Raw genomic sequence first — 16573 nt, 5'->3', positions numbered from 1 at the left:
GGGCTTTTGTTGTTTATTCTCAATATTAAGAGACAGGGTGAATTATTGATTGTCACTGTTTTGTAATCAGGGAATGCTTTGGGGAAAAAAAATCTGCAAACTCTTGGTCAGCACATCATGAAAATGAAGCAGTTAACCACATTTTCCTCTCTTGATTGTTAGTGGAACAAGTTAGACCTTAATCAATGTACTTTTCAAATGTAACTGTTTTTAATGAAACATGGGGTTACAAAGTTCTCATTCTCTAAATCAAACCAAGCTGAAAAAAAGTTTTTGGGTCAGTGAACACATGCTTCTTATCCACATTGTGGCATTCTGCTGGGGAAAAGGAGGAGTTGTTCAGAGAAGGGATTTGGCCATTAATATTGCTGTTCAAATGTCCTAAAATTTAGAATACAGCCGGCTAAAGGACTATTTTGACTTTGTTCCTTTGCCCCAGCTACAGGTGTGAAAAGAAAGAATTCTGGAAACTTCTGTACCGTTTCCCCTGTATTAGAAACATTTAATGATGCCAAGGTGAATGTGTGAGGAAGGATACTGCAGATTCCTCAGTCTTACCCTCTACAGGCTTCTAGTGTTTTCTATGGGCTCAAAGCACAGCAGGTTAAACCAGGTTATAACAGAGGGTGCATGTCCTCAACACCTGCTCCCCACATGGCAACCTGTATCCAGAAGCTTCTTTTAAAATTCTTTGCAAGTGTGGATATTGCCACCATGACTGTTGGATAATCCTAGAAAATCTTGGACTATGATGTATTAAGATTCAACACCCATGGATATACAGCAGGAGGGACAGCAATGACAAAAAGAATAAGTTCAAATGCAAAGGGGGATATTTCCTGTACAGCAGAAAATAAATACTTCTTTCGCTAACACTTGCACCTATGCTACTTCAAATGAAATTAGACTCAACAAATTCTGTCTGCTACTTCATCTTTTAGACCGAGATTCACTGTGATAAGTGATGTCATCCCAGACTGAGGGTGAAGAGAGCTCTGAGACATCTCTCTAGAATGTGAAACACTCCTGCACTCTAATCAGAAAATCTCCAGAGTATCTGAAAATGCACTATGAAGCCTAACAATTTTAGAAAGAACTGGAAATCTGATCAAAAGAGGGAATGGCTCTACAAAGGTTGTTAACCCACTTGACATTTTAAGTTAATGGAAAATGTCAGGTACATATTAATGTATGTGTTACTGTATAGATGTAAGTTTACACCACACAAACAAATCAGGCCTGGAGCATCCTGGCACCTAGCGTTGCTTCATGTGAACTGGCAGCTTTAAGCCAGAACTGCTTTTCTCTTTGAAGGTGATACTGCTCAGGGCCGAAGCCACTGCATAAACAAACTGCCGGCTTGAAAAGAAACACCCCAGTTTTAATTCCATTTGGAGCTAAGTTTAGATCATAATTCATCTTGCAACAGAATTAAATTTTTTAAAAAAGATGTTTTTGATTTAACCATTAGCGTTTCTGTATATAACAGATGCAGCCCAAACTGTGTCAAGTTCAAGTACTTTCTTCTACAGCAAAGAGAGTGAGAGCTGTCACCCCAAACAGCCAACAAAGTCCAGGAAGGTTGAAGAGTTCCAGTGGGGACCACTCGTGAGGGTCCTTTTGCTGTTTTCTTTTCTATCACAATTAAATGCAGAGGCCATGCAGTACTACCTCCAACTCCTGTCTAAGCGAATAGCCCCGAATTAGAAGACATCCACCCATCCCTGTTGACACTTTCTTAGATGGCCCAACAATGACAGTGTTCAAAAATGGAACAAATATTTCACATGCGGACTGCTTCTCAAACTTCAAAGCACACCCAGACTGCTTGTTCTTATTTAATAAAGATTCTGACTCAGTAGATCTGGAGCAGGGCCCGAGATGCTATGTTTCTAACAGGCTCTCAGGCAATGCTGCTGGTCTTCAGACCATACTCCAAGATGTAAAACTCCAGAGTGTCAATTTCGCAGTGGCTGCCTAGAATGCTATATTGAAAAGGAGATTCTTTATTTTTCTATTATTTTTTATTGGAGAACAGTTGCTTTACTATGTCGTGTTAGCTTCTTGCTGTACAGCAAGGTGAATCAGTCATACATATACACATATCCACTTTTTTTGTTTAGATTTCCTTCTTGTTTAGGTCACCACAGAGCATGAAGTAGAGTTCCCTGTGCTCTACAGTAGGTTCCCATTAGTTACCTATTTTATACCTAGTAGTATATATATATATATATGTTAATTCCAATCTCGCAATTCATCCCCCGTCCTCTCCCCCCAAAAAGAGATTCTGAGGCTAAATCCTGGCTTTTGGGAAAAGAGTGACGCCATCGATGAGTAAACTTCGCCATGGTGGTGGTAGTGGCCACCACAGTGTCAGTGTTTTGCCACCCTAGGCAATTGTAACAACATCTTACTACCCTGTTTTGGGAGACAGCAAGTCGTAGAGTTTATTTCTAGAAGAACTTAGAATTCCTGCATGCTGATGAGAAAATAAGGTGGTATCATTATGCAGAGTATTTTGCAGATGGAGGACGCTCCAACAGAAAGGTTAAGTATGGTAGGGAAGGTCAAGCAGAAAATCAAGAACACACTTTAGTTTTTCTGTCTCCCAAAATACTTCTATGATTACATTAGCCTGCAACTCATTTTGGGTATCAAATATATGTGAAATCGAAGCAGAAAATAAATATAAGTTACGTCCTTAAAAATCCTGTATATAAAAATTCATATTTTTGTTGCAAAAGATAAACTGGGGAGAAATGATTCACATTTAAAAAGGAATCTTATAGTAAATTCAGTAAATATATCAGAATAAATTAGTCCTCTAAAATCACGTGCATATTTTTATGGAGCATATTATTGGGGTACATCTATAAAAATAACGCTGCTAAAAACTGGATAGAAACACTATTGGAATGGAGAGAGCACTGGAATGCAATCTGATTTGAGTTCCTGCACTACCATTATCTAATTGCATGAACCTGGGCAAGTTATTCTCTGTGTGTGTGTGTGTGTGTGTGTATGTGTGTGTGTGTGTGTGTTTATGTGTGTATGTATATGTGTGTGTATGTGTGTGTGTATATATGTGTGCATGTGTGTGTGCATGTGTGTACATATACACCCGTGCATGCACATTCATGCATGTGAAGAATATTTCCCTGTGTATATTACTGAGTTATAGTAAGAAATAAAATAAGATGATGCAAAAGACTCTATAAACTGAAAATACCTGTACAAATGTAAATCATCGTTTTTACGATAATAATCTTCTCAAGATGTTCACCCATATACTATATATAGCGCAAAACACTTAACAATTCATCTTGTGTGAGCTGGTGGTGGGAGCGCTTAAAAACATTAACACAGTGGTCCTAGCAGGCTCTGGGATTGTGGGCAATTAGTCATTAATTTCACTGTGTGTGTGTGTGTGTGTGTGTGTGTGTGTGTGTGTGTGAGAGAGAAGGGGAGACAGAGCAGTATTGCTGAGGGATGCTATCCTTTTGACAAAAGTGGAGTTAATGCCGCTATCCAATGCTTGTTAATCAATAAAAACCTACGCAGTAACAAGAGGAAATAAAAGTCAGTTTGCCACCAGGTTGGGATTATCCAAAGAAACAAGGTAAATAAGTAGTCAATTGGCATCAATAAAACCCGTCAAACAGGGGATACTATTAGAAAGCCAAACAATTAGGGGAAAAATTCCTTGTGTTTTAACTACAAAACATTGCAAGTTGACAAGCAAAATTAAAAACACTCGTGTCACACCTCAGAAATTAATTTCCAGAATTAATCCAAATGCATCTGAAATGACTATCACTAAATTGAATTAATTGAGCTATAGATTTTTAACAAAATAACAAATTAATTGATCTATAGATTGAAAAAACAGTTGCCAACTACTTCCCATTGCCATGACTCTGGTAAGGACCACAGAGTAGTTTTCTGCACAATGCTTATGAATCCCCAAAAGTCTTCTCCCTTCAACCACTGTCTTGTGTAGACTCAGAATAACACTGGTTAAACATTTCCAAATTATCACTGCACTGGAAACCAACCCTCTGCAAAGTTTCAAACCCTCATTGTTAGTTGCCTCAGCTTCTCCTTTCTGAACTCCCTTCTATCTTTCCACCCATCCCAGGTATTGTCTACTTAACTTCTCCTAGTTATCAGAACGAAATGGAAACACGACCCGAAAGTGTCAAATATCTGATAGAAGTTTGAGTAGTCGCTTTTCCCAAGAGAATTCGTACTTTAGTAAGAACCAAAACCTGAACACCCTGTAAACAGGATGTACAGAGGATCCCATGTTTGTTTTTCTGGCACAGAGCAGGGGTGAATAGTGCTGATGACCAAAGGCTGACCTAAAAGCAGGGATAAGGCACTGAGGCTTAAGAAAGACTCAGTCTCCTGCCCCCAAATTACTTCTCTCTGGAGGTCTAAGTTTTCCCCATTTTTTGTCACTGTACCTGAAATTCTATCCAGTACCGACATATATATTTATGTTAACAAGTGTACTCTTCTACATATTTCAACAGAAGTTGTGTCTCATTCACTTAGTACGTGTTGTTATAACTGGATGTTTTCCTCCTTATGCTGACTACTCCAAAAATGTACGAAGAATTTAGAATAAGGAGCCTGGGACCTAGATATAGGGTAAAGCTAAGGGAGCTGGATGTGAGGGGATACACAGTCTCAGCAGGTCTCAGAAATTAATAGGAAAGATGGATGCAGGTGTCTGGACCTAGGTAGGTATAGACCTAGACGTCTACATCTCCAGGATAAAGGTGCATTCATAAATCTAACGTCAGGGCAGTGCTGGGTGTCAGAAGTAGGTGAGGCAGCACAGGTAAGATTCAGAGAAATAACAGGTGGTGGGTGGAACCTAAGCTGAAATTCTCTGTGTGTTAGCATATTGTGACGCACAAGGTCAGCTTTGAAGATTACGGTAAGTGGTAACTATGCCACTCTGGGAGTTTGGACATTATAACTCTTAGAGATCAGGCAACAGAACTGAAACCTAGACAGCGTTTAGGCCATATAAGTAAAAACACAGTTTCAAGAAAGAAAGCCTGTTTCATCTGAGCAAATATTCTCTGTAACCTATAATTTGCTTTCCCTCCGGTATGCTACTTGTTAGAATAAGAACTCTGTCCCACGAACAGCTGGCTTCGACTTTATAGGTGGAATAAGCATAGGTAAGATAGACAGAAATGGATGTTACATCCTGTCGATCTAGATCTCCTTAACTTTTTTCTGGTTAGTGACAAATTGACCCCTGAGTCCATGGTTGAGCTGCAAAGACAGGCAGACGAGAACACAAGAAGCATGCAATGCGCAAAATGGGTAGGTTCCCAAATAGATGGAAAGTGGACCTCTCTTCACGAGCAACAGAAAACCCACCATCTATTGGAAGAATCATTGATAGTTGTAGACATACAGTGTGGGGGATGGATAAGAAGGAGAGGCGTTTCTGTGCTGTTGACTCTCTTTGGGAAGCCCTGACCCCACAGCGCTCAGATGGAAGCTTATGTGAGCCACATGTAAAGTTGCCCTACGTGTGAGTAGATTATAGGTACCAGGATGAGGTCCCACGAGATTAAACATGGAAAATGTGGCTACTGAAACATTGTACAGGATTAGAAATGTACTTGTACACCGGAAGAAAAAGTAATAAATTCTACAATACTATTACCTAGACTTGTGATCTATTGGGACAATAAAGTAATACTAATGTTCAGTGAATTTGTTAATAATCACATTAATACAAAACATTCAGGATTAGATAATGTTTATTTTCTGTTATCGAAGAGTAGCAACTTTTCAACAGGGAATTCATAAGGCCTATTGAGACACTGTCTGCGAAACCTTTCGGCAATGAATAGGTGTGAACTGACAGAGTTTCTAAAGAGAAAATGGCATGTAAATGCTTACTTCTTGTACACTTCAAATAATCAACTGCCTCTTGAAAACAGTTTTAATATCAAGGGATTTAGGGACTTCCTAGGTGGCGCAGTGGTTAAGAATCCGCCTGCCAATGCAGGGGACACAGGTTCAAGCCCTGCTCTGGGAAGATTCCACATGCCATGGAGCAACTAAGCCCGTGTGCCACAGCTATTGAGCCTGTTCCCTAGAGCCTGTGAGCCACAACTACTGAGCCTGTGTGCCGCAACCATTGAACCCATGCGCCTCGAGCCCGTGCTCCGCAACAAGAGAAGCCACTACATTGAGGAGTCCACGCACCACAATGAAGAGTAGCCCCCACTCTCAGCAACTAGAGAAAGCCTGTGTGCAGCAACAAAGACCCTATGCAGCCAATAAATAAATTAAATAAATAAATAAAATAAAAAAATCAAGGGATTTATTATTTAAAATGGAGTCATCCCTTCGATATTACACCCTGAAACGTTCTGGAGGACACACACATGCACACACCTTGTTTAATTAGAGCAACCTGGGCTGTCGTTTTTATGAATAAACATCTTTTAAAAACACTTTATTTTCTATAATATACGAAGAAAAAAACCTGAGAATAAAGCTCTAGTATTTAAAATTCCTAAAAATTTTAAATACTAGAGCTTTAAATACAGTTTAAATTTTAAATACAGTTTCTAAGAAGTAAGACAAAAATAGTCACTCGCCCTAGACATGTAGGTAAATCTTTATTACATTCAATAAATGAAAGGTGGCAAATGCAATTCACAGCCACACAGAGGCCCTCCAGAGATGTCCCAGGGCTGGGATGCTATGGCAAAGCCAAGGCCATACCTAGAGCTCTCTCTAGTTAAACTGCATCATGGTTCCAGTTCACTGAGTCACAGGCAGCAGGAAACAATCAGAAATTCTGATATACGTAGGTCAGTCAATTGGGGAAGCATTTAAATTCCCGGTGGAGAGAATATCAATTAACTCATCTGGGGAAAAATGCATTGTTCTTAGAGGAAAAAGAATTGGCATGGATTTAACAATGTTTAAGTAAAATCACTAGAGCTTTCCTTAACAGCTTTACTCATTAATAAAGAGAATGAGAATTCTCTTTTCAAGAGCCTCTACCACTGGTAACTATCAACATCAATAACTTGAAGTATTCCCAAAGTTAATGGGTTTATATGAATTAGGTTATAGCTTTGCGCCTGCATGTTCCTCCTTAGGCAAAACCCAAAGAAAAACAGTGATTGAAACATCCCAAATTCTTCTTTGACATTCTTCATGATCTCGGTTAAATCACTGAAGAGTTTTAGATTCAAACCTTCCTTCCTAGAGAAATGATCCTCAGCTCTTTGTGTAAATTGTAGTGGTTTGTGAAAAGCCATCTCAGTTGTTTTAGTTTTAAAATATGGTACTAATGAGCGAAAGGCCACATAGTTAATCTCTGGGTGGGCTATTTAACTTTGCTCTGTTACATGACCACACACTTTATCTTAACCAAAGACTTGGACCTAATAAAATATCAATTTGGTTCAAGTTTATTTCAGAAACTATTCTGATGCTCTAGTTTAATTCTGGTTCAGTGGCTTTCAAAAATATAGGGTTGGTTTCTGTTCAGAAGTTCTCACTGGATTTTAAAACAAAACAAAACAAAAATGTTGGCTTTACTTCTTTGTAAGGTTGCTCAGCTCAGCTCAGGGTTCATTTAATCAGAAGCTCGTTCCAACTTTGAGTATAAATTGAGTTGATAGTTGGAAATGGTTCAACTCTCAGCTTCTAATCTTCAGTCAGATATCTCCCTGATAGATACTTTCCACCACAAGAGGAACAAGGCAGGTGGGAGTGGAAAGATTCAGTGCATTTCTTTAACCTGTGCTGTAAAGATAAATCCTACTGAAAGTTGGAGAAATCACATCATGTTATATAATCAGGACTTCTGAGGACTCGATCATAAAAGCTACTTTATTTCTGTCTCCCACAGTATCTTTAAACTGGCTCAGTGGGGATATTCCTTCCCCTCACTTAGCATAGAAGCTTGAGTGGCCTCATGATTTCCTGGTCACCCTTAGGAAATAAGGTAAAAACACAATCTCAGTTCAGTAATTAATTGTGTCTAGTGACAATCCCTGTAATAATCAAAAGTTCAAATCTGATTTAAATCTAAATATTCTCCCCCAACCCCCACCCCGAAGCCCTACCCGCAGCTGGTCCTGCTAAGAGTGAGCTCCTCGTGCAGAAGAGATGTGTCCCTTCCTCTCGCTCCCTGCTCCTCTTCTTCCTGTGTCTGTCCTCTTCAGCACAGGAGTGGAGAATGCAGGTTAGATTTTACTAACAGGTATATATAAGACAGTGATCCACTCTCAGCACCTGGCAGAGTTTTAAACCTGACTTTCTCGTGGAAATTTTTATGAGCTTCAGAGATCAGGGACCTCTTCTATTTGGTGCATCTCTCTGAGTTTCTCATATATAACACGAGTGGTAAAACCCACAGAATACTGTAATAGAGGTAATATAGGAATAAACATATGTAACTGAATGCATCCTTGTATGTAACAGTAAAGAGACTAAGTGCAAAAAGGGGATAATCTGACAAAGGTTTTGGAGATAATCAGCCTTGAGGAGAATTTTAGTTGCTAGAGGAAGAGAAAGGTCATTCCAGACAGTGAGCACAGCATTAAACTGCCTGAGAAGTAAAGCGATATGGCAGGTATGGGAAGATGACTGAGTGACTTTCCCAATGGGGGTAAATCAGTCTCTGGCAGGAAATCAGAACCTGGGAGGTAAGAGAGTAATATTCATTATGAATGATCAGAAGATTTTAACCTGATTCAAGAGGGAATTGGAAACCCTCATGGAGATTTAAGAAAGAAAATTCGAAGATTAAAATATTGATGGAGATGATTTTGAAAATGGTGGCGGGGGTGGGGGACCAGAGAAGAGGGTGTTGCCTGTAACATAGCTGAAGAACCAGGTCTGGTAAAAATAGAATAGTTTTGTGAAATCTAGATGGTTTCATGTTTTCCAGCTCAAAGAGATAAACAACATATCCCCCTGTATTTTTTCATCATTTTTTATTTCTTCCTGTTCTGCACTCTAAGAATAGACCCTTTCCTACTGATTGCTGAAGTCAAAAAGGGTGAGGTATTTGAAAATTTTGGCATATGGTCATGCCATTTTTTCAAATAGTGCATGAGCAAAATGTGACTTTATAGCAAAAAAGCAGCATTTGAATAATATAATTTTTAAAGTCCCAGTAGTAAGTGTTCACTGATGTTCTATAGAAATGAAGAGAGCTTTTCTTCCCACCTTGGGCAATGGACCCACCTCCCCTCTGATGGAGGGTGTGATGAGCACGAACCTGTGGGTGTTTCATGGAGTGTTTGAAAGCACTGCATGGAGCCCCTGCTCTCCAATCATGGTTCACATGATTCCAACAGTTCTGCGAGGTATAACTTGCATTGTCCGAATGGACCAACTGAAGTTCAGAGAGAATTAGAGGCTTCCCCAAGTCACACAAATAAAACACTGGAAATGCAGGGACTCAAATCCAGATCAGCTGACTCTACATTCCAAGCTCTTTTTCTTGACACCAAACAATTGGCATAAACAACTATTCATGTGCTAGTCATTAACTTCATTCTGTCTGCTTCATTTTATTGAATCGTTACCCCACGTGCTGGGGACAATGCGTGACTAAGCTATTAATGCAAATCTGTTAATATGGACATGCCATATTAAGTCATGAGAAGGCTAACTCAATTACCCTTCCTTTGATTGATTTTTGGTAGGGACTTTTCCTTTTCCTTGTGGTTAACCTTATGACAAGTTGTAAACGTTAACACGCACTATATTAACCATCTAAAAAGAACTATAGTTTTTAAAATGCTTGTTAAAGAATGAAAATATTAAGCTACATTAATATTAATAGTTTATTTCTGATAGCCACAATCAGGACAACCACTAAACAGTTCCTTGAAGGATCTGGAAACTTATGAAAGGAAGATACAATTAGACAAGGAAACATCTAATAGATAGGGTATGGGATGGGCTACTAAAACTTTTGCTTATGGGCTTAGCAATTCAAAGTAAACCAGGAGAAGACAGCATTGTATTAATAAGTGCCACTTATCTGATTTTTCTCCTTCTAGGTATCAGAATCTTGATAAGAATTATTTAAGGAGAATACAACAAACAGATTAAACACTATCTGATCAATTCTGTACCTGGAGATCTTATAAATATTGCAAGTCAGTTACTGACAATGCAGAACATACCCATTTTATGAGGCAAAGTTGCACACAGTTCTAGTGAGGCAAAAATGCACTTACATTATTCTCACATAGGCAAAGAAAATTTAATTTCTGTAATTTTCTCTAACTCTAATCTTCCCCAGGAGCCTTCATCTTATTGTCAATAGGGAAAAAGAAATGTTATCCAATCTCATCAATTCAATAGTTTAATTTCAGTGTTTCAGATCTCTTCTTCTGTCCTCTTCTTGGGGAATGATGCTTGGTATCAGTGGGGAAGCTTTATGGTGCCCTGTTCCTTGGCAGTGGAAAAGGATAGAGGCCATAGATTTTGGATCCTCCCACTTTCTGAGCGACAAAGCTCTGTTGGTTGGTTCTCTGGGCTAAGGATGGCTGAAGTAAAACTGGTCCTGCCCAACATGTTGGCACCCACCTCAGCAGGCTGTGGTCCCAGACATCTGTCCCAGCGATTGAGACCCCAACACAGGGCAGCCTCTTTCTTCCAACCCTAGGCCCCTGCTTGTCATCTGTGCCTCTCAACACTCTGCTCTCCTTCATAGGAGAAAATGGGAACTTCTAAATTTCTTATATGCTACACATTCCATGAGGAGCCAGGATACTGTATGCGGCTCATCCATCTAGATTCCACTACTAACAGTTGTGCTATTTTCCCCTGATAAGATTGCTCCACGGCTTGAAGCTTGCATGTATTTTACTCACCTCCTACCTCTGTTCCCTCCTCCTTATTAATTTGAATATATCTACCATGGCCCCACTTTGGATTTCCATCTTAAGAAAGAGAAAGCATAATATTCCATTGTGTGTGTATATATATATACACCCCACATCTTCTTTATCCCTTCGAATATTACAAAGCCATAAAAAGTAATGAAACTATGTCATTTGCAGAGACATGGATGGACCTAGAGACTGTCATACAGACTGAAGTCAGCAAGAGAAAAACAAATATTGTATATTAACGCATAAGTGCAGAATCTAGAAAAATGGAATAGATGGTCTTATTTGCAAAACAGAAATAGAGATACAGACATAGAGAACAAAGGTATGGATACCAAGGGGGAAAGGGGTGGTGGTGGGATGAATTGGGCGATTGGGATTGACATATATACACTACAATGTATAAAATAGATAACTAATGAGAACCTACTGTATAGCACAGGGAACTCTACTCAGTGCTCTGTGGTGACCTAAATGGGAAGGAAATCCAAAAAAGAGTGGATATATGTATACATATAGCTGATTCACTTTGCTGTACAGCAGAAACTGACACAGCGGTGTAAAGCAACTATACTCCAAATTTAAAAAAAAAAAGAGAGAGAGAGAAAGTAGAGGTGTAAGAATGTTTCCACATTGTACATTTAACTCCCATTTTCCCACATATCACTTGGGTAGAAGAGTTGGCATAGAGTTCTCTTATGTAAAACTCTGTGATTAAATCAGCCAGGCTTTGGATGTGAAAGAATCTAAAGATATTTAAGAATCCTCTTCTTTCCTCCCAAGACACCCAGCATTCCAAAGGTCGGCGCGAATGCTCAAAGGCTGGTGATGACGTTGTCTTTGTTTAGGTGGTAAGACATGGCTCAGCCTTAGTGGCAAAGGTGAGGCAACATGATTAAATGGGGAAATGAAATACATTCATTTAAATCCCCCTAAATCTCATCAAACCTCAAACTATAAACACATTAATGTGAGGTTTTGATAGAAACTTCCAGATTCTTCTCACCAAGTTTCTTGTGGAAATTATTTGGTCTTATAATTCAGATGATTGCCTTCTTCTGATCTGGTCTGTCCTTCTGTTTTCTTAATTCTGATGATACTTTCCTGTCTTTCATGTCATATTTTTGTTGTTGTTTTTTTTGTTGTTGCCGGTTACCAACCTAGAATCTCACTTTCTTCCTTTATTTCCCTTTTAAATCTTTCAGTTTTTTAATTTCTTCACTAATTTTCATTAAAATGTTATTTTATTTCCATTTATAAAAATAATGCATGCCACTTTGGAGATATTCTTCAATACAGAAAGATACAATATAAATAAAAATCTCCAAATTCTAATTGCTAATGTGTACTCTCCTTCTAAGCTGTGTTCTCTTCACGCAGCAAGTAAAATCTAAACTGTTTTAAATCTTTTTAGAGAGAGGCATAAGCCAGGTGAAAACGGCTTCCATACAGTAGGAAGCAACACAGATTTTTGATATTTCCTAGAAAACAGCATTAATGCAACAGCAACTCACTAAATGTTCCTCTTAATCCATTTCAGGCTCTCTGGTACACATGTGAAGCCTTGCAAGATGGATTATAATACTGAGAACTAGAAACGATTTTATTAAAATATTATCAAACAAACATAGTCGTATGTTTTAGCAAAAAAAGATTCTCGCAACCTTGTGCTGATTTATGTTTTTTCACAGATCTGTTGTACTTCTGTGTATTGTTTTTAAGCGTGGATCTTAAAATCCCTAGGCAGACAACTCTTGCACAGGCATTGAAAACTGAAGAGGCATGACGTGAACACTAAGATACCATGGAGTTGATAACCTCAAGAAGCAGCTGGGGTGGAGTTTACGGAGCCGGTGGGCGGTGCTGCCGGTAGCTGGGTGCTGTCCAAAGGCGACAGGGCGTCGCTAGGGGAGCGAGCTGTGACCGGTTGGGCCGCACTTAGCGTGGGACGAAGCTTCGGCTACTGTTCGACTGCCTGCGGCCTCCCCTTCATGTCGGCCCTCGAGAAGAGCATGCACCTCGGCCGCCTGCCCTCTCGCCCTCCTCTACCCGGCAGCAGGGGCAGTCAGAGCGGAGCCAAGATGCGAATGGGCCCTGGAAGAAAGCGGGACTTTTCTCCTGTTCCTTGGAGTCAGTACTTTGAGTCCATGGAAGATGTAGAAGTAGAAAATGAAACTGGCAAGGATACTTTTCGAGTTTACAAGAGTGGCTCAGAGGGCCCAGTCCTACTTCTTCTGCATGGAGGAGGCCATTCTGCCCTTTCCTGGGCTGTGTTCACGGCAGCAATCATTAGTAGAGTTCAGTGTAGGATTGTGGCTTTGGATCTTCGAGGTCACGGTGAAACAAAAGTCAAGAATTCTGAAGACCTTTCTGCAGAAACAATGGCAAAAGATGTTGGTAATGTGGTTGAAGCCATGTATGGGGACCTTCCTCCTCCAATTATGCTCATTGGACATAGCATGGGTGGTGCTATTGCAGTCCACACAGCATTATCCAACCTGGTGCCAAGCCTCTTGGGTCTGTGCATGATGGATGTTGTGGAAGGTACAGCCATGGATGCACTTAATAGCATGCAGAATCATGCAGAATTTCTTACGTGGTCGTCCTAAAACCTTCAAGTCTCTGGAGAATGCCATTGAATGGAGTGTGAAGAGTGGCCAGATTTGAAATCTGGAGTCGGCCCGTGTCTCAATGGTTGGCCAAGTCAAACAGTGTGAAGGAATTACAAGTCCAGAAGGCTCAAAACCTATAGTAGAAGGAATCATAGAAGAATAAGAAGAAGACGAAGAAGGAAGTGAGTCAGTAAACAAAAGGAAAAAGGAAGATGACATGGAGACCAAGAAAGACCATCCTTACACTTGGAGAACTGGCAAAAACAGAAAAATACTGGCAAAAACAGAAAAATACTGGGATGGCTGGTTCCGAGGCTTATCCAATCTCTTTCTTGGTTGTCCTATTCCTAAATCGCTGCTCCTGCCTGGTGTTGATAGATTGGATAAAGATCTGACTGTTGGCCAAATGCAAGGGAAGTTCCAAATGCAGGTCCTACCCCAGTGTGGCCACGCAGTCCATGAGGATGCTCCAGACAAGGTAGCTGAAGCTGTTGCCACTTTCCTGATTCGACACAGGTTTGCGGAACCCAGCGGTGGATTCCAGTGTGTGTTTCCTGGCTGTTAGTGACCTGCTCTCCTTCCCTCCCTCAACGTTGAGCTCGGTTGTAAATACATCGCACCAGAGGCCACTGTGATGCCGCTGTCTCCTCCTCACCATCCCGCCCGACCACGTGACACCGGCTCCCTATAGATGGGCATCCCCAGATGTACAAACCCTTCCGTGTATTCCTACCAAAAGCATTGTTTTCCAGGGCCTTTGACCAACATTGGTCTCCCCAGTCTAAGGTTCGCCAGCTCCTATCCCTTCCCTGTTCAGGGGTAGCCCCTGCCTGTCCTCCTTGCCTTGCCCAGGGTGAAGCCTCCATCAGAACTGACACCCTGGGCCCCTATTCCTGGCATTAGGCAATGCACCTGGGCCCAAATGTTTCCCCAGGCTCAGGGACCTCCATTCCTTGAGATTGTTCTTGCCATGGTCCTGCCCTACCTCAGGGGATGGACTGTGTGCAAAACGGTCCTTGTTTTTTCCCTTTTAAATAAAACACCAGTCAGGTACCTTTTTATCCCCGTCTTACTCTTCTAGGCTTGGAAGACCCAGAGAGGCCAGGATCTCGTCCTTAGGTACAGGGAGGGTGGTGGATAGCATCACAAGAAACCAGCCTGAAAATCAGGCCCAGTCAGTCCAAGCACATGGCCTCCCATCTGGGGAGGGCCCACCGTCCCACTCCCACGTCTGGGCACCTGCCCTGGGCTGAGGCCAGGCTGCTCCAGGGGCCTCTTGAGCCCTCCCCTGCCACAGAACAACCCAGGTTGAATACAGCCCATGCACAAAGCCACCGGCTAAGGCCCGTGGAGTTGTTTTTAAGAATCAGATTTAACCCTTTTCATAATTGGTCCCTGGAGGTGTGCGAGTGCCTGCTCGCCTTTTCGAGACCCACAGCTTATCTTAGCCATTTGTGGTTTCCATGTCGCTCTTCATAGAAACAGTACAGCCCAGCATCCTCAATATTTGCCCTCTTCCAGCTGCCTCATCACAACACGTCAGCCTCCCCCTGCTGCCCAGGCACGCCATTTCCAAGGGCAGGGAGGGGCCGTCTCTTGCAGCCCATCTTTTCTGTGACTGTCTTAGGTGATACGTAGCCCCCTCCACCTTTTGACCCAGCTATCCCTGTCCTGCTGCAGGGTCCAAAGTCTGGGACCTACTTTGTTTCTTTGTTATTTATGACCTTGTTTAATGAAAATAAATCTCCCAACCTTTATCTAAAAAAAAAAAAAAAAAAAAGCAGCAGCTAGGCTATGAATTTCTGCAGAGCAAGGACAATTTTACATGTATAATGAATATATAATTTCCATTACAGTACACATAATAATATTAATGGAGACAGTGGGTATTTAATTCTTAAAAGATCAATAACTGTCAAATGCTCCTTTTATTTTACTGTGCTTATACATTTATTTTGTTCCAAGAGTTCCTAAAGAATTATCAGATTGATTTATTCATTTGTCAGTGTATCATTCATCTAATTCTGAAAAATTAGCAATATTATATGCTAAGCTGTGGTCTGAGGGACTACAAACTAAGTGACAGCCTAGGAAAAGTGCAATTGTTAAAGAAACCTGTTGCCATGCAAAGCCATATAATGCACTGAAAGTCTAATATAAACAGTGTTAGGTTTGTCTTGTGTTTTGGTTTCTGCCGTGCAATCAATCATATCATCCTGCCTATTCAACCTCCACTCCCTACAAAGAGGTAGATGGGTAAGATTTACTAAACAGCCAATGAAATGTCACGTGCCTAGGATATTATTCCTAGATGTGCCTAGGAAATTATTCCTAATCCAACTTCAATACTCAGCTCAACAGTAACAAGTCATATAATTTTGACAAGTTATTTAACTTTCTAGAGTCTTATTTGACTTAATGATCTCTTCCATTCATTTTCCTTCTGAGACCATATTCTTATCAGTTCAATAGTAGAAAGGGGATAATATACAATCACATCATCAAAGGGTTAACACACCTTTATCCTCCTCACATTCAGGCACATGTAGTATGTAAAATTGAGAAACACAATAAACATCTTTTGGTAAATTAAGTAGCTTTTTCTTTCCCCTCCTTCTTTCACAGTTAGCAGTGGCATATGCAAACTCTGAGTCAACAAAAATGAGCATGCTAACTTACAGCAGAAGCCTGTCCACATCTTGCTGTTCTTCAGCTCATTCCCATCTCAACGTTTTTGAACATGTTGTTCTGCCTGAAATGTTCATCATCACCTCTCAGAAAGACCTTTTAGTTCCACTCTACCTAAATCCTATCACCACCTCTCTTTGCCTCCTCCTCCTGCTTTATTCTTCTCTGTAACACTTAACAATACTATCTGAAGCTATATTTATTTATTTGTGTTTCCTTGTTTGTCAAGCGTCTCTCTGCTAGAAAGTGTGCTTATACAACAATAGGAATTTTGTCTGCTCATTGTGCTTCTGAGCTACCAGAGGAGTGATTGACACAGAGTAGGTGCTCAATACTATATGTGGTATGCCTTTTTTCCAATCT

The 16573-nt window shown here is 40.6% G+C and overlaps 1 long non-coding RNA gene and 1 pseudogene across 1 annotated transcript in view; one reads left to right on the top strand and one right to left on the bottom strand.

Annotated features, from left to right (window-relative positions):
• The window catches only part of LOC130849915 (uncharacterized), an 82409-nt gene that overhangs the window by 24854 nt on the left and 40982 nt on the right, over window positions 1-16573 (bottom strand). The gene's annotated exons all lie outside the window — the stretch shown is intronic.
• On the top strand, window positions 12802-14295 carry LOC130849913 (protein phosphatase methylesterase 1-like; annotated as a pseudogene).

Source organism: Hippopotamus amphibius, chromosome 3 (genome assembly GCF_030028045.1).
Source record: "Hippopotamus amphibius kiboko isolate mHipAmp2 chromosome 3, mHipAmp2.hap2, whole genome shotgun sequence".
NCBI lineage: Eukaryota > Metazoa > Chordata > Mammalia > Artiodactyla > Hippopotamidae > Hippopotamus > Hippopotamus amphibius.
Note: the sequence above shows the minus strand (reverse complement) of the source record. Positions and strands in the feature narration are given on the sequence as shown.